Source organism: Phyllobates terribilis, unplaced genomic scaffold (assembly GCF_046119375.1).
Source record: "Phyllobates terribilis strain yellow unplaced genomic scaffold, ASM4611937v1 Scaffold_11__3_contigs__length_659146591, whole genome shotgun sequence".
NCBI lineage: Eukaryota > Metazoa > Chordata > Amphibia > Anura > Dendrobatidae > Phyllobates > Phyllobates terribilis.
In genome coordinates, this window is record NW_027362771.1 from 575,040,595 (window position 1) to 575,059,616 (window position 19,022).

The 19,022-nt window shown below is 50.4% G+C and overlaps 2 non-coding genes across 2 annotated transcripts; both read right to left on the reverse strand.

The window, feature by feature from the left end:
- Window positions 1-12,171: 12,171 nt before the first annotated feature.
- Window positions 12,172-12,244, reverse strand: TRNAK-UUU (transfer RNA lysine (anticodon UUU)). The gene has a single exon. It is a non-coding gene; the product is annotated as a tRNA-Lys (tRNA).
- A 2,017-nt stretch (window positions 12,245-14,261) lies between these two features.
- LOC141168298 (U4 spliceosomal RNA) lies at window positions 14,262-14,401 on the reverse strand. Its single transcript, XR_012252039.1, has one exon. It is a non-coding gene; the product is annotated as a U4 spliceosomal RNA (small nuclear RNA).
- Between the last annotated feature and the right edge of the window lie 4,621 nt (window positions 14,402-19,022).

A 19,022-nucleotide genomic window follows, 5' to 3' on the forward strand; every position in this document is an offset into this window, starting at 1 on the left:
TAGTGCTTAAAGCGCTCGGTGACTGCCCACACCACTGCCAGGAACTCTAGCTTAAATGAGCTGTAATTCTCAGGGTTTCTTTCGGTGGGTCGCAGTTTTCGGCTGGCGTAAGCGATTACTCGCTCTTTCCCCTGCTGGATCTGGGACAGCACGGCTCCTAGCCCGATGTTACTTGCGTCGGTGTAGAGGATAAAGGGCTGGCTGTAATCCGGGTACGCCAGGATTTCATCCCCCGTGAGGGCCATCTTCAGCTGGCGGAAGGACTCTTCTTCCAACTTCTCCCATCTGAAGGGCGGCTTCTGGTTCTTGGCCTTCCGGGACTGGCCTATCAGGAGGTCCTGCATAGGAGCTGCCTTTTTGGTGAAACCGGGGATGAACCTGCGGTAGTAGCCTACCAACCCGAGGAACTGCCGCACTTCCTTTACACTGGAGGGACTTGGCCATTCCTTAATTGCGGTGATCTTATCAGGGTCGGGAGCCACTCCGTCAGCGCTCACCACGTGTCCCAGGTACTGCACCTTTGGTTTCAGGAGGTGACACTTGGAGGGTTTCACCTTTAGGCCGTAGCTTGCCAGAGCTTCGAACACTTCCGCCAGGTGTTTCAGGTGGTCCTCATAAGTCTTAGAATATACGATGACATCGTCCAGGTACAACAGGACCGTCTCGAAGTTTCTGTGGCCCAGACAGCACTCCATTAATCGTTGGAAGGTTCCTGGTGCGTTGCAGAGTCCGAACGGCATGCAGGTAAACTCGCTAAGTCCCATCGGGGTGGTGAATGCGGTCTTCTCCCGGTCCGCCTCTGCTACAGGAACCTGCCAGTACCCACTAGTGAGATCCAAGGTAGAGAAGAAGTTAGCAGATCTTAAAGCAGCCAAAGACTCCTCTATCCTTGGTAAGGGGTACGCATCCTTGTGTGTGATACGGTTGATTTTCCGGTAATCTACACACATCCTCATGGTGTTGTCTTTCTTTTTGACTAAGACTAGTGGAGCTGCCCAGGGGCTACAGCTATCCCTGATCACCCCAGCCTCCTTCATGTCTCTAAGCATCCCCTTGGCGTGTTGGTAGTGTGCAGGGGGTACGGGTCGATACCTCTCTTTTATGGGAGGATGGTCTCCCGTGGGGATGTGGTGTTCTACCCCCTTGACTCGCCCGAAGTCTAACGGGTGTTTACTAAACACTCTCTTGTACTCTTGAACCACCCGATAGACTCCCTGTTTCTGGTGTGAGGGAGTGGAGTCAGTACCCAAATGTAGTTGCTGACACCAGTCCTCCATTGTTTTCTTAGAGCCGTTACCTTCCTCCGGGTGAGATGGAGGCAAGGGTTCCACAGATTGTATAGCATTTTGGTTAATGGTATATAATTTGGCTAGCGTGGCATACCGGGGCAGGTACACTTCCCTCTTCCCGATATTGATTATGCGAACGGGCACCCTCCCATGGCGTACATTAACCACCCCCCGTGCTGTCAAGATGGTGGGCCTACTGTCTGAGTAAACTGGTTCTACCATTGCCTGGTAATCTCTACCTCTCAGACCAATAGCTGCCCGGCACCAAATCATCATTTCACTTTTTGGGGGCATGGCAATAGGGAAAGGGTCACACATTCTCACGCTACCAATCTCACCGCTGGAGAGTTCCACCTGTTGCCGTCGCATCAGTGCCCGGATCTCTTTTTGGGGCACTCGCTGCTCGCCGGAGCTGGCGTTCTTGGCAACCTGCTGTAAAAGGAAAATCACCTCTGCAAGACAATTTTCAATTACATTAGTTCCTAGAGTTATCTTTGGGTGACTCTCGTGTTTGTCAATGTCTACAATGATCAGTCCCTGTGCTGCCAGTTTGACTCTACCGATTTTAATGGTCACCTCTTTAAATCCAATCTGTGGCACGGGCTGACCATTGCTGGCGATGATACTCAAGTCGTCGTCAGGGTAGCGGGTGATATCCGAGTCATTCCAGTACTGCTTGAAGAGCACGTACGGGATGGTGGTGACTTGTGACCCGGTGTCCAGTAGGGCACTCATAGGAATGCCATCCAGTACCACGGGTAAGACTGGACGTCCTCCCACATATTTGTCGTGCCAGTTCGATGGGCCTGGTGATCTTTTTCCTGGGGGTTGGCCCTCTACCCCAGGTTGTTCCAGTTTAAAGGACAGTACCTTGCCATATGTCCGGGTTGCTTGCAGTGGCGGCAGATGGGTCGTCCGTCCTCGTTGTATCGGTCGCTGGGTCTCCCTCTGGCCGGTGGGGTCCTCCTTGGTCGACGCCATGGGATGTCCTCCGGTCCGGATGCCAGCTGGATCTTCCCTGGAGTGGAAACCTGTAAAGACTGCACAGTTCGGGTTAGCGCAGCAACGCTTTTAGCTAGCTCTTGGACCTGATGGTGCAGGTCTGGAGCCGGGTCATTGTTCAAAGCCTGCGCATCAGCTCCCACAGGCCCTGCCGACAAGGGTGCCGCCTCCTGGTGGTAAGTGGTAGTGGGGCGTCTGTGGGTCACAACGCCACCTGGTGCCGGTTCTCGGAGCACCCGGATGGCTCTGTCCTTGAACTGTGCAAATCCCAGATGAGGGTCCTGTAAGGCCATTGCCCGCAACTGGGTTCGGTGGGCATTGCAATATAAACCCTCTATAAATTGTTCAGTCAACAGCCTGTCCTCGTCTCCCACGCCGTCAGGGTCGGTCTGCTTAATGGCTCTCAGGGCCTCTTGTAGGTTCAGGGCATAGTCCCTTATACTCTCGTATGCTCGCTGCTTGCACCCGTAGAATCTAAGCTTGATCTCGGCTGAGGTGCGGGTATCAAAGGTGTCCCTCAGCCGGGTTAGTATCCCTGCGACAGTCCTCCCCCCAGGTGGCCAGGACTTTACCTCCCTTCGGGCTGCCCCAGTTAATTGGGCCACCAGGATGCTCACTTTTTGCTCTTCTGTGAGGGGGTACACCTGGAAGAGGCTATCCAGCTTTTCTCTAAAGTCATGCAGGGTATGTGACTCCCCTGAGTACTGGGGTAGCCAGGCCGCTCCCGGGATATAGGGCATGGTGAAAGGCATGACTGCAGCAGCGGTGGCGCTGGCGGGGGTTGAAGCAGTGAAGCTCTCCTCCGTATCCGACATCCTCCTCCCCCCTAGTGGACCGTGGCCTACCTTGCGATGATCCTCTTCTGTAGGCCGCGGCTCCGCAGTAGATCGTCAGGGTTGAGGACCTTCCGTCGCGCTCCTGTGACGTCGGCGTCTGCTGGGCTCCTTCCAGGACCTTACGCGACGTCCGGACGTGAGGCGGGGCTTCAGTTCTCGCGCGCTTTCGGAGTCCACGCCCCTCTTCTTCCCGCGCGACGTCTTCAAGATGGCGTCCAACGGCGGGAAAACTCCACGGAAGGCGGGAAGAAGGCTGAAAATGGCGCCGGATGGCGGGAATCTTCACCGATGGCGGGAAGAAGGCTGAAGATGGCGCCGGATGGCGGGAATCTTCACCACAGGTAAGTTTGAACAGTCTTTTTCAGGCACGCAGTACCCGGTGGTTGCGGGCACGAAATCCTGCCGACTACGCCAAAAGTTGACGCGCCCCTGGGCCTGTGTCGCGCTGCGTTGCGCACGCTGGAGCTTACCCGGAGCCGGATCTGTTGAGGGTTGTAGTCTCGTGGCGGTGACCCGGTCCGTGCCCAGGGAGTCAAACTGAGCGGCGATGTATCAACGGTAGATGTTGGACGACTACGCCACCCGTTGAGTACAGCTAAGGAGCTGCTGCTGCAGGGCAGACCGCTGAGGCCGGTGGTAGGATTGTGCAGCGTGATAGTATAACCCCCAACGGGAGGGGTATGGCCTCAGGGCAGCCGACGTGGATGATGGGGGTAGCAGGAACCACTCGGAGACGGTACGGTGTAGTTCAGGGTCTTTACTGGTGACAAAGATAGACCCTCCCGGAGTACTGGCTAGCGATTGGGGCCTGGTCAGTCCTTGAGCAGATGGGATCTCCCCTGGCCAGGCGGAGTTGTAGGCCTCCCAAACTAACTGTACTCTTCTGGCTACCTTGCTAGAGGCGGGTATAAGTAGCCCACGTCCCTGAGTGTACCGTGTGGTGCTCACCCGTATGGCCGGTGACTCGGGGCCTTCTAGTAGCTTCCGCTCCACGACGGCGGTGCTGGTCCCATGTGTGTGACCGTGCCTTCGGGTTTCTTGGCCAGAGGACCTGGAATCCCCTGCCTGACGGATTCTGCTGCTGGGTAGGAGTTAGTCCCCACAGCCTCGGACTCCGGGTCCGGTAAGAAATCTTCTCAGTCAGGGCGAGCTCTGCAGCTGCCAGCCCCTGACTCCTTGTAACACTGCTCCCACAGAGCTCCTGATGTTCTGTTCCTATATTTGCTTCTTTTCTCTGTCTCTACTTCTTCTCTACTCACTAACCCTGCCTCAGCCCCAGTTTTATATAGGGGAAGTTCTTCCCCTCCCAGGACTGTGCAGGAGGTGTGGCATGCATAGGATTCCTGACCAAGAGACCTCCCACCTGCTCTCAGACGTAATATCTCTATCACTGTGGCAACCAGACCCCTGGGGTGTCACATTCCCCCCTAGTGAAATTTAGTACTCCGGGACTAAACATATTTTAGAAAAACATAACAAGATATAACAATAACAATACAATAAAGAAACACATAAAGGTGGTCACGGCATGTCCGTAACCGGGTGCAGTCTTTGAAGAAAGCAAGGTGTCCATTTCACCAAAACAGGGAGACGTAACCAGGTAGGGGTCTGTCCTGCCCCGAGTCCTTAACAGTCTTTAGTCCGTCCTGGGTTACGCTCCAACTATGTACACAGGATTCCCGGTAAATCCACCAAAGACTCCTATAAACAACTAGAAACACATAATTATACACAAGCAACAAGAAAAACAGGTGACCACAAATAAAACAATTTATACACTTCAAATCCTCCAACGTGCGGGTAACTGGCCTCTAGTGGCCCTAGTGGACCTACGGAGCTGACTGTCTGGCCCTGAACTACAGGGTGTAGGAGCTGTTAAGGGTAAACTGGGCAGCGGTCTACGGGCCCTTTGGCTCACTAGGGATATGGCAGGCTCACTGCAAGCAGAGGGTTGATCCTCCTGGTCTGCTGGTGTGGGGTCTTCTGCCTCCTGGACCGGCTGTTCTTCCAGCTCTACCTGTTGCTCCGTAGGTGCTTGGGATGCTGGTTGGAGGAAGGTGAGTACGGGTACCACAACTGCACCATTGACTTGAGTCCAAGACCGAGGGAAGTCTCCGAGCACAGTACTAACCATATCTTCCCTTTCCTCTACGGGTCGATGGTCTTCTTGTTCCTCTTCAGGGTTCCGTAGCTGTTCAGGACACTTCTTCAGGTGATCCCGGGATACAATGGCTGTGGTCTCCCCTCCGTCTTTACTGATGGTACAGACCTTCGGGTTCTCGTGGCTTGAGGGCAGTACGGTGTACGGGTCCTTTTCCCACTGGTCGTCCAACTTGTGGAGCCGTCTTTTCCTCTTCAAGACCTGCTCTCCGGGCACCAGGGGAACAGCGGGAGCATACTGGTTGTAAGTTTTCTCTTGTCTCTCCCTAGCCTGACAGAGACTTCGCTCCACGCTCTCCTGTACTTTCCGGTACTGCTGCTGCCTCTCTGTGTCCCAGTCTGCTTCTGGTGAAGTGTCCTCGGGTGTCAGGACTCCCATTTCCAGGTCAACAGGTAACTTACCAGGTCTCGCCCTCATTAGGTAAGCCGGGGTACAGTTGGTGGAACCTACCGGGATGTGGTTGTATAGGTCCACCAGATCGGGCAGCTTCTCAGGCCACAGACTGCGTTCTTCCAGGGGCAACGTTTTCAGAAGATCCATTACCACCTGGTTCATTTTCTCACAAAGTCCATTAGTTTGCGGATGATAGGGTGTCGTCCTTATCTTCCGGCAGCCATACAGATTGCAGAATTCCTGGAAGACCTCCGCTTCAAAGGCAGGTCCCTGGTCCGTCAGCACTTGGTCCGGGTACCCGTGTGGACGGCAGAAGTGCTGCTGGAAGGCTGTAGCTGCTGTTTGAGCCGTTAAGTCCTTGACGGGGATGACAACCAAGAACCGGGAGTAATGATCCACGATGGTTAAACGCGTAGACGTAGCCACTTCTGCTTGGGGTCAGTTTTACATGATCCAAGGCTACCAGTTCCAACGGCTGCCGGGTGACGATGGACTGCAGGGGAGTCTTCTGGCTGGCACGGTCCTTCCTCCTCAGGTTGCACGGGCCACAGTCTCTGCACCACCTCTCGATGGTTCCCCTCATGCCTACCCAATGGAACCGCCCGCGCAGCAGGAACTCCAGCTTCTTCCATCCGAAATGCCCAGCTCCATCGTGGTATGCCTCCATCACCATGGCTGCGTCTCGTCGTGGCACCACTACTTGCCAGATTAGTTCATGCGTCCGGGAGTTAACCATCCTGCGGCACAACTTCCCCTTGTAAAGGAACAGTCTACTCTTTTCTGCCCACAGTTGCTTGGCTTCCTCCGGAGCGTCTGGGTCAAGGCGAGCCTCTGGCTGAGTCAGCATCTCCTTCACCAGCCGGACAGCAGGGTCACTGTCTTGCGTTTCCGCCCAGTTGTAGTGAGGTAAGGGGTTAAGCGTAGCGCCTTGCTTACTCCTTACCCGATGGGAATACTGGATAGTCCCATGACGGTGAAACGCGGGGAGTTCGACTTCTTCCAGTCCCTCTGGATCTTCTCCTACGTCCGGTAGGTTTGGCATCCTGGACAGGGCGTCCGCGTTGGTATTGGAGCGTCCTGCCCGGTATTTGATGGTGAACTCGTAGTTGGACAGGCGGGCCATCCATCTCTGCTCTAGGGCACCGAGTCTTGCCGTGTCCAGGTGTGTCAACGGGTTGTTATCCGTGTACACGACGAACCGGGAAGAAGCGAGGTAGTGCTTAAAGCGCTCGGTGACTGCCCACACCACTGCCAGGAACTCTAGCTTAAATGAGCTGTAATTCTCAGGGTTTCTTTCGGTGGGTCGCAGTTTTCGGCTGGCGTAAGCGATTACTCGCTCTTTCCCCTGCTGGATCTGGGACAGCACGGCTCCTAGCCCGATGTTACTTGCGTCGGTGTAGAGGATAAAGGGCTGGCTGTAATCCGGGTACGCCAGGATTTCATCCCCCGTGAGGGCCATCTTCAGCTGGCGGAAGGACTCTTCTTCCAACTTCTCCCATCTGAAGGGCGGCTTCTGGTTCTTGGCCTTCCGGGACTGGCCTATCAGGAGGTCCTGCATAGGAGCTGCCTTTTTGGTGAAACCGGGGATGAACCTGCGGTAGTAGCCTACCAACTCGAGGAACTGCCGCACTTCCTTTACACTGGAGGGACTTGGCCATTCCTTAATTGCGGTGATCTTATCAGGGTCGGGAGCCACTCCGTCAGCGCTCACCACGTGTCCCAGGTACTGCACCTTTGGTTTCAGGAGGTGACACTTGGAGGGTTTCACCTTTAGGCCGTAGCTTGCCAGAGCTTCGAACACTTCCGCCAGGTGTTTCAGGTGGTCCTCATAAGTCTTAGAATATACGATGACATCGTCCAGGTACAACAGGACCGTCTCGAAGTTTCTGTGGCCCAGACAGCACTCCATTAATCGTTGGAAGGTTCCTGGTGCGTTGCAGAGTCCGAACGGCATGCAGGTAAACTCGCTAAGTCCCATCGGGGTGGTGAATGCGGTCTTCTCCCGGTCCGCCTCTGCTACAGGAACCTGCCAGTACCCACTAGTGAGATCCAAGGTAGAGAAGAAGTTAGCAGATCTTAAAGCAGCCAAAGACTCCTCTATCCTTGGTAAGGGGTACGCATCCTTGTGTGTGATACGGTTGATTTTCCGGTAATCTACACACATCCTCATGGTGTTGTCTTTCTTTTTGACTAAGACTAGTGGAGCTGCCCAGGGGCTACAGCTATCCCTGATCACCCCAGCCTCCTTCATGTCTCTAAGCATCCCCTTGGCGTGTTGGTAGTGTGCAGGGGGTACGGGTCGATACCTCTCTTTTATGGGAGGATGGTCTCCCGTGGGGATGTGGTGTTCTACCCCCTTGACTCGCCCGAAGTCTAACGGGTGTTTACTAAACACTCTCTCGTACTCTTGAACCACCCGATAGACTCCCTGTTTCTGGTGTGAGGGAGTGGAGTCAGTACCCAAATGTAGTTGCTGACACCAGTCCTCCATTGTTTTCTTAGAGCCGTTACCTTCCTCCGGGTGAGATGGAGGCAAGGGTTCCACAGATTGTATAGCATTTTGGTTAATGGTATATAATTTGGCTAGCGTGGCATACCGGGGCAGGTACACTTCCCTCTTCCCGATATTGATTATGCGAACGGGCACCCTCCCATGGCGTACATTAACCACCCCCCGTGCTGTCAAGATGGTGGGCCTACTGTCTGAGTAAACTGGTTCTACCATTGCCTGGTAATCTCTACCTCTCAGACCAATAGCTGCCCGGCACCAAATCATTATTTCACTTTTTGGGGGCATGGCAATAGGGAAAGGGTCACACATTCTCACGCTACCAATCTCACCGCCGGAGAGTTCCACCTGTTGCCGTCGCATCAGTGCCCGGATCTCTTTTTCGGGCACTCGCTGCTCGCCGGAGCTGGCGTTCTTGGCAACCTGCTGTAAAAGGAAAATCACCTCTGCAAGACAATTTTCAATTACATTAGTTCCTAGAGTTATCTTTGGGTGACTCTCGTGTTTGTCAATGTCTACAATGATCAGTCCCTGTGCTGCCAGTTCGACTCTACCGATTTTAATGGTCACCTCTTTAAATCCAATCTGTGGCACGGGCTGACCATTGCTGGCGATGATACTCAAGTCGTCGTCAGGGTAGCGGGTGATATCCGAGTCATTCCAGTACTGCTTGAAGAGCACGTACGGGATGGTGGTGACTTGTGACCCGGTGTCCAGTAGGGCACTCATAGGAATGCCATCCAGTACCACGGGTAAGACTGGACGTCCTCCCACATATTTGTCGTGCCAGTTCGATGGGCCTGGTGATCTTTTTCCTGGGGGTTGGCCCTCTACCCCAGGTTGTTCCAGTTTAAAGGACAGTACCTTGCCATATGTCCGGGTTGATTGCAGCGGCGGCAGATGGGTCGTCCGTCCTCGTTGTATCGGTCGCTGGGTCTCCCTCTGGCCGGTGGGGTCCTCCTTGGTCGACACCACGGGATGTCCTCCGGTCCGGGTGCCAGCTGGATCTTCCCTGAAGTGGAAACCTGTAAAGACTGCACAGTTCGGGTTAGCGCAGCAACGCTTTTAGCTAGCTCTTGGACCTGATGGTGCAGGTCTGGAGCCGGGTCATTGTTCAAAGCCTGCGCATCAGCTCCCACAGGCCCTGCCGACAAGGGTGCCGCCTCCTGGTGGTAAGTGGTAGTGGGGCGTCTGTGGGTCACAACGCCACCTGGTGCCGGTTCTCGGAGCACCCGGATGGCTCTGTCCTTGAACTGTGCAAATCCCAGATGAGGGTCCTGTAAGGCCATTGCCCGCAACTGGGTTCGGTGGGCATTGCAATATAAACCCTCTATAAATTGTTCAGTCAACAGCCTGTCCTCGTCTGCCACGCCGTCAGGGTCGGTCTGCTTAATGGCTCTCAGGGCCTCTTGTAGGTTCAGGGCATAGTCCCTTATACTCTCGTATGCTCGCTGCTTGCACCCGTAGAATCTAAGCTTGATCTCGGCTGAGGTGCGGGTATCAAAGGTGTCCCTCAGCCGGGTTAGTATCCCTGCGACAGTCCTCCCCCCAGGTGGCCAGGACTTTACCTCCCTTCGGGCTGCCCCAGTTAATTGGGCCACCAGGATGCTCACTTTTTGCTCTTCTGTGAGGGGGTACACCTGGAAGAGGCTATCCAGCTTTTCTCTAAAGTCATGCAGGGTATGTGACTCCCCTGAGTACTGGGGTAGCCAGGCCGCTCCCGGGATATAGGGCATGGTGAAAGGCATGACTGCAGCAGCGGTGGCGCTGGCGGGGGTTGAGGCAGTGAAGCTCTCCTCCGTATCCGACATCCTCCTCCCCCCTAGTGGACCGTGGCCTACCTTGCGATGATCCTCTTCCGTAGGCCGCGGCTCCGCAGTAGATCGTCAGGGTTGAGGACCTTCCGTAGCGCTCCTGTGACGTCGGCGTCTGCTGGGCTCCTTCCAGGACCTTACGCGACGTCCGGACGTGAGGCGGGGCTTCAGTTCTCGCGCGCTTTCGGAGTCCACGCCCCTCTTCTTCCCGCGCGACGTCTTCAAGATGGCGTCCAACGGCGGGAAAACTCCACGGAAGGCGGGAAGAAGGCTGAAAATGGCGCCGGATGGCGGGAATCTTCACCGATGGCGGGAAGAAGGCTGAAGATGGCGCCGGATGGCGGGAATCTTCACCACAGGTAAGTTTGAACAGTCTTTTTCAGGCACGCAGTACCCGGTGGTTGCGGGCACGAAATCCTGCCGACTACGCCAAAAGTTGACGCGCCCCTGGGCCTGTGTCGCGCTGCGTTGCGCACGCGGGAGCTTACCCGGAGCCGGATCTGTTGAGGGTTGTAGTCTCGTGGCGGTGACCCGGTCCGTGCCCAGGGAGTCAAACTGAGCGGCGATGTATCAACGGTAGATGTTGGACGACTACGCCAACCGTTGAGTACAGCTAAGGAGCTGCTGCTGCAGGGCAGACCGCTGAGGCCGGTGGTAGGATTGTGCAGCGTGATAGTATAACCCCCAACGGGAGGGGTATGGCCTCAGGGCAGCCGACGTGGATGATGGGGGTAGCAGGAACCACTCGGAGACGGTACGGTGTAGTTCAGGGTCTTTACTGGTGACAAAGATAGACCCTCCCGGAGTACTGGCTAGCGATTGGGGCCTGGTCAGTCCTTGAGCAGATGGGATCTCCCCTGGCCAGGCGGAGTTGTAGGCCTCCCAAACTAACTGTACTCTTCTGGCTACCTTGCTAGAGGCGGGTATAAGTAGCCCACGTCCCTGAGTGTACCGTGTGGTGCTCACCCGTATGGCCGGTGACTCGGGGCCTTCTAGTAGCTTCCGCTCCACGACGGCGGTGCTGGTCCCATGCGTGTGACCGTGCCTTCGGGTTTCTTGGCCAGAGGACCTGGAATCCCCTGCCTGACGGATTCTGCTGCTGGGTAGGAGTTAGTCCCCACAGCCTCGGACTCCAGGTCCGGTAAGAAATCTTCTCAGTCAGGGCGAGCTCTGCAGCTGCCAGCCCCTGACTCCTTGTAACACTGCTCCCACAGAGCTCCTGATGTTCTGTTCCTATATTTGCTTCTTTTCTCTGTCTCTACTTCTTCTCTACTCACTAACCCTGCCTCAGCCCCAGTTTTATATAGGGGAAGTTCTTCCCCTCCCAGGACTGTGCAGGAGGTGTGGCATGCATAGGATTCCTGACCAAGAGACCTCCCACCTGCTCTCAGACGTAATATCTCTATCACTGTGGCAACCAGACCCCTGGGGTGTCACATCTACACTGAGGAGAGACAAAGTCATTAGGGGGCTGTGGGAGCAAAGGATTCTGGGAGTAGATATGCTAATAACACCCCTCCCCTAAATCTGTAATGGAAGAAAGAAAAGCCCCCCAGGCTGGGGGAGGGGAGAGGGTTTATCCTCCATCTGATCATAGTGTCACCACCTCCTACTATACAGACTGTCTGCTCCTGCGTCCTGGGGAAACCTTCACTTATGTGTTAGAGGATTGCATTACCAGGGACTTCCTGATGATGGCGCTAGAGCAGCTGAGAAGCAATACTGTCATGCCGTGACCATCTAATAAGAAATTGTGATTAAATACCGCCATACCAGGACCGCATAATAACACCAAATAAAGACTGTATACCGCCATACCATGAGCACATTATAATACTAAATAGTGACTCATTACCGTCATACCAGGAACACATAATAACACCAAATAGGGACTGAATACCGCCACATAGTTCCTCTATACTGACTATCCACAAGTTCCTACTACGTGGAATATGTAACGAGCCCTCACTTATGTTCTAGTACATTACATTACATTACCAGTGATCGCCTGTTGTTGGCGCCAAGAGAGTAGCGAACGAGAACAAGGTCACCACCCAAAACTAAATGAAATCAAAGAACAGTAACCGTCGCCATCATTTGTCCTTCTCTAGATCTCTTATATCCTTTAGAAATAGTGTTTATTGGTTTCATCTTTATTAAAAGCTTCCGCCCAAACAGGGACTTGAACCCTGGACCCTCAGATTAAAAGTCTGATGCTCTACCGACTGAGCTATCCGGGCTTCTGTACATGATCTCTGACACAATGACTTTCTCCTGTATTATCGGCCGTCTGCTCCTCCTTTCTGGTTACAGACTATCACCACTCACCACTATACGTTCTGTCCATTGGTTTCTACGTCCTGGAAGGGAACCGTCTCTTCTGTATTCCAGACCTGTCCAGCAATGCAGAGATGATCCCATAAGAGGCAACGATTGAATTGGAGGGAGGACGTCATCAGGGACTTGTAATGAACTTGGGGTAGGGGAGGATGATATCAAGGATTTATAATTAATTGGGTGATTGGGGAGGATGCTATACAGAGGCTTATAGTAAACCAGAGGGTGGGGAAGGAGGCTATAAGGGACGTATTATGAATTGGGTTGTGGGGAAGACACTAACAGGAGGAGGACGCTATCAAGGACATATTATGAACTAGGGGTGGAAGAGAACACTATACAGGGACTTTTCAATGAATTGCGGTCGGGGAGTCTGTTATCAGGGACTTATGATGAATTGGAGGGGTTGGGTGGAGAATGCCATAAGGGACTTTCAATTAATTGGTGGTGGTGGGAGGATGCTATCAGGTTAGCAAAGCCCACTAGGGGTACAAGAATCCAATGAATTTAAGTAGGTGTAAGCCGGATCAGATTTCGTAAATAAAATCTCACTTTTAATATTCAAGATTAAAATATGGGTACCAATATCTCACAATGACATATACAGATATTAAAGTGACAAAGTGAACCGGTCCTCAATTATAAAATAGTTGGATCTTACCATTAGAAGTTTTCAATCAGCAAAAACATCACACAGGAGGGAGAAAAGGGAAATAAAGTCAGACAGGTAAAGCTACGTTCCCTGTCGTGCCCAATGCAATATCTCCCCGTCCTGACAAGGACAGTGCCCGAGTGCGACCTATCCCTCTAATAATGTCCTTGTACAAACCCTCCATACGCATTTCATCAACCTGTAAAGGGAGACTCCTCAGGGGAGATGAATGTATATAAAGGCAATAGATTATGTAACAGTATCACAGCCCCTTTATGTGGCAGAGTGCTGACAATAGCAGAGTGCTGACAATAGCAGAGTGCTGACAGAGTGCTGACAGAATGCTGACAAGAGTGCTGACAGAGTGCTGACAGAGTGCTGACAATAGCAGAGTGCTGACAATAGCAGAGTGCTGACAGAGTGCTGACAGAGTGCTGACAGCGCTGACAGAGTGCTGACAGAATGCTGACAATAGTGCTGACAGAGTGCTGACAGATTGCTGACAGAGTGCTGACAAGAGTGCTGACAGAGTGCTGACAAGAGTGCTGACAGAGTGCTGACAGAATGCTGACAGAGTGCTGACAGAATGCTGACAAGTGTGCTGACAGTGCTGACAGCGCTGACAGAGTGCTGACAGAATGCTGACAAGAGTGCTGACAGAATGCTGACAAGAGTGCTGACAGAGTGCTGACAGAATGCTGACAAGAGTGCTGACAGAATGCTGACAGAGTGCTGACAAGAGTGCTGTGCAGCACATGGAGCAAATGCTTCATAATCTATTCCCTTTATATACATTCATCTCCCCTGAGGAGCCCCCATTACAGGACACCATCAGGGACTTATAATGATAACAACTAATAATAGTGAATGAATGGCACTGTATCATAGACACATAATAGTATCACATAGTGACTGAATATCGCTATACCATGAACATAATATAACAGCAAACAGTTTTTGAATACCGCCAAACCATGAAAATATAGAAACACCAAACAATGACTTTATTACCGCCATACCATGAACACATAATAACAAAAACAACTAAAACATGACTCCATATGGAGAAATCTCCGGGGAAGCAGCTGACTAGATAGTAATCCTGTAATTGATCCCGCACGTTTCTTTGCTGATTCTCTTGTCCTCAGGGAAGTGAAATGTTACTTATAATTCTCAGCCCAACACATGTAACATACGGCTCCAATACAACTGTATACACGTAATAATCTCCGATAAACACTTCTTTTAATACTAACACCATTATTCAGTGTCCTGAGAGACTGTCAAAAATTGCCATGCTGACTGTATTACGAGCCCTCATGGCGGGGTATTGGGAAAAGTTTTCAACTAGCAATAATCACGCCTCGGCTAAACCTCATGGGCTATGATACTGCCACTGCGCAAAGCTGGAGGCCATCTGTGAGGAGCTGCGGCCTCCGGATCTGGGGCTCTGTCTACACTGAGGAGAGACAAAGTCATTAGGGGGCTGTGGGAGCAAAGGATTCTGGGAGTGGATATGCTAATAAACCCCTCCCCTAACTCTGTAATGGAAGAAACAAAAACCCCCCAGGCTGGGGGAGGGGAGAGGGCTCATCCTCCATCTGATCATAGTGTCACCACCTCCTGCTATACAGACTGTCTGCTCCTGCGTCCTGGGGGAACCTTCACTTATGTGTTACAGGATTGCATTACCAGGGACTTCCTGATGATGGCGCAAGAAGAGCAGCTGAGAAGCAATACTGTTATGCTGTGACCATATAATAACAAATAGTGATTAAATACCGCCATATATTAACCCTCCCTATCGATCCTACCTTCAAATTATCTGCTAACCTTAAAGGTTCACATACTTTTGTCACTCACAGACATGTGAGATTGGATTATTTTCTTTAAAAAAAAGTGTAAAAGTTTAATGTTTTGGACTCATTTGATTTGGTTCTTCATCCACTTGTGAAAAGCTGATGTCATTTTAGGTCAAATTTATGCAGAAATTAGGAAAATTCTGATGTGGGGAAAAATACTAAGAGGGTCTCATAATGAACTGGGGGTGGGAGAGGACGCTATCAATGACATGTTATGAAATAGGGGTGGAAGAGAACACTAAACAGGGACTTTGATGAATTGGGGGTCGGGGAGGCTGTTACCAGAAGCTTCTAATGAAAAAAAACTAAAAAATAGTGACTGTACCATAAACACCCAATAATACCAAATAGTGACTGAATAATACCACAATACTATGAACACACAAAAGCAAATAGTGACTGTAACACCGCCATAACATGACCATATAATAGCACCCCAAAACCATAACATGACTCTATTTGGAGTAATCTCCAGGGAAGCAGCTGACAAGATATTAATTCTGTAATTGATTCTCCATATTTCTTTGCTTAATCTTTTGGCCTTAGGCACTGGCGTACCGCCAATGGCGGCAGGCCACACCACTGCTATGGGGCCCCTTGAGCCGTGGGGCCGCAACGGCCCATCACTGCAGCAGGCCCTCACCGCACTGTGCCCCGTCTCTGCCCGTTAGCACCAGTACTGCCCGCCCACACAGAATAATGGGGGTGGAAGCGTCTACTGACTTGCTGATGGCCGGAGGGGGGACCTAGTGCAAGCAATGATAATGGTGGAGGGAGCGTCAGCAGACATTTCCACCCCCATCATTCTTGCTCGGTGTCTGACGTGTCAGAACAGCGGGCACGATGACGTCATTACAGGGCGCCCGCTGCTCCTAGATGTCCGGCGCTTCCCACTGCACGCTGAGGAGACCGGATCATCAGGTGGAACTAGGAGAGGTGAGTACTGTATTTTTTTTTTAAATCAGTGACCGGTGGCCATAATACAGTATGAGGAGTGCATTATACTGTATGTAGGACCATGGGGGTGCATTATACTGTATGGAGGATCATGGGGGTGCATAGTACCGTATGGAGTAACATGATGGCGCATACTACTGTATGTAGGATCATAGGGATGCATTATATTGTGTGGCGTACCATGGGGGTACATTATGCTGTATGGAGGACCATGGGGGCACATTATACTGTATGGAGGATCATGGGGTGCATTCTACTGTATGGAGGACCATTGGTGTGCATACTGCTGTATGGAGGATAATGGGGGTGCATTATATTGTATGGAGGATCATGGCGGTGCATACTACTGTATGGAGAATCAAGGGGGTACATACTACTGTATGGAGTATCCGATAAAACATCACATAGCATTCGGCCATGTTCTACGACAGGGTGAGCGAGCCCTTAGAGTCAAGGAATATTTACATGCAGATGATGATATTACTCTCCAAGTGTATATTTTTTTAAGCAAGTTCATAGTAAATGCTTTGCCTTTTTGACATGTGATCAACTAAAGAACAAGAAAGATTTAGGACCTCCCCTATAGAGAAATGGAAAATAGTTTGGAGGACTTGCATGTCCTTTTTTATTTATTTATTTATTTATTTATTATGAGAAAATCATAAAAGATCCCGTTTTTTAACCATGCTGTGACTTTCTGCTGAGGGAGAGGGAGAGAGCTGCCCTATTCAGAGTCTGTAATAAGACCTGCTGACAAAAGTGTTGAAGATACAGTCTAATGTGAATTAACAATGAAAAAAAGTTAATTTCACAAATGGCTTGTATTTTCTTAATACAAACTTTTTTTGTGTTTACAGCTCCTTTAAAGGGAATCTGTCATCAGGTTTTTGCCACCTAATCTGAGAGCAGCATAATGTAGGGTTAGAGGCACTGATTCCAGTAATGTGTCACTTACTGGGCTGCTTAGTGTTGTTTTGATAAAATCAATGATTTGTCAGAAGGTAATTATCACTAGATGACTAGTAAGTTCTGTAGGACCCCACCCCCATCACTGATCAGTAGATTTCTGTGTACACTGAGCATGGGCAGAAAGCTGCCAATCAGTGGTGTGGGCGGGGCTATACAGAGCGCAGCATTCAGAGAGCTGCTAGATCTGCAGCAGATAAAACGGTGATTTTCTCAAAATGACAACAAGCAGCTGAAAAAGTGACACATCGCTGGAATCAGGGTATCTGCCCCTATATTGTTCTGCTCTCAGATGAGGCAGCACAATTAATATTGTGCCAAATTAATTTCCCGTGAACTATCACATGATCTATCACAGGGGATCATGTGACATGTCACGTGATAAATCAGGTGGGGGGGGGCCGTGCCTTCTAATCTGCCCGGGGCCCTTGCTACTCTTAATCCACCCCTGATTGGAGGGGTTGAGTGGAGAATGCCATAAGGGACTTTTAACCCTCCGTCAGGGGCAATATGTTTCATAACGAGTTTAGGGGCACATGCTAGAAAATTGGCTATATTTTCCTTTTTTTTAAATTTCAATGCTCTAAAAGTGATCAGTTACCTTAATAGGAATGTAATAAATGAGAATCCACATAATCAGGTGGAAAAAAAAATGTTTACTAACCAGAAAAGTAATATGTTTCAAAGTGCACACATTTTGCTACTTGCAAAACAAACCCGACAGTTTTCTTCAAAAACTATTAGTAAACATAAAATTTAGATAAGCAAAATAAATTATAAGGTTGCTGAAATAGTACTGTACTCAAAATCAGTTACTATCAGATGTTAGCGGTTCACCTGTAAAAGTACACTTGCAGAGCAATGAGCATGATTTGCAGATCATTTCTGCATGAGACAGGCAAATAGCATTTTTGCAATTTTTCCATGCATAATTTGAGAGTCTCCTGAGTCCTGTGCAGGTGTTGCATCTCTGTCTTTTGGGTGGTGGGGGAGCTGGTGATTCTTCGCGTTCATGTTCTGTGCGAAATTTTCTCAGCCGCATTTGCATGCTAGAGGGTATTCCAATTGTTTTCACACTTCTTCTGCGAAGCTCTGCAATGACCAGTTCATGAGCCAATGATTTAGATAGAGTCTTCTACGCTGTGATCCCAGCTGGTTTCCTATGTAAATAACGAGAGAATTTATTCCTGCCTCATTTAGCATAGTGAAAAAAATTACCATTGGCCAGCGCCTGGCATTTCTACACACGCTGAGAGTAGCACATATCTGATCTGCAGGGTCTACACCACCCTTGGTTTCGTTGTAAAACGTTATCATTTCCGGCTTATTTTGTGCTTCAGACCGAGGATCGATCACATCATCATCATCATGAAGAGAGGATACAAGAATAACATTTTAGTTCTTGCGTGGGACATAGGACACTAAAACTTTCCCATCACTAAATCCAAACATACTGTGGTATTGTTCTCTCCCTTTCACATTGATAAACTGTGGCGGCAATTGTGTTTTATTTTTTCGCACAGCACCCACATATGATATATTTTTGGATTTCAAAAAATCAATCAAACCCACATCAGTAAACCAGTTATCTGCAGTTATATTCCTCCCCGAACCATACAAAGGCTCAGCCATTCGCTTTCCCACCTCACTTGGTGTGTTGCTTACACAATATGGACCTGCTGGCTGTTTCCCCGCATAAACTTCCATATTGTAGGTAGAAGTAATCCTGGAGTCAGCAAGGGAAACATTTTTTAGCCCATATTTGTTTGGTTTAGATGGGATATATTGCCGAAAGCCACATCTACCACGAAATCCCGGGAGCATTTCATCAATAGTGACATTTTGACCTAGACAATAGCTTTTTTGACAGGTTTGGACAAATTTTTCAAATATCTCCCGAATTTTTTTCGCTCAGTTCTGGTACTTCTGTCGTCAAAACGAGGACACCGCATTATAATTTTGAATCTCTTTCTATTCATTACCAAGGAAAATTTCTCAATGCCGTCCCCATCTCTACCCCAGAGCTCCTCCAAACTCTGTCGGTTTGCCCTATAGGCGCCTGCAAGATATAGCAAACCAATAAATGCCCTCAGTTCAATTACATCAATAGGGTTGACATCTCGCTTTCTAATGAAACTGTCCCTTATGGTGTCCATGTACTGATTTGTATATGTCACAATTGTGACCAGAATGTCATCAGTGAATAAACAGTTCCAGCATTCCATTTCATTTTTAGCATTCCAT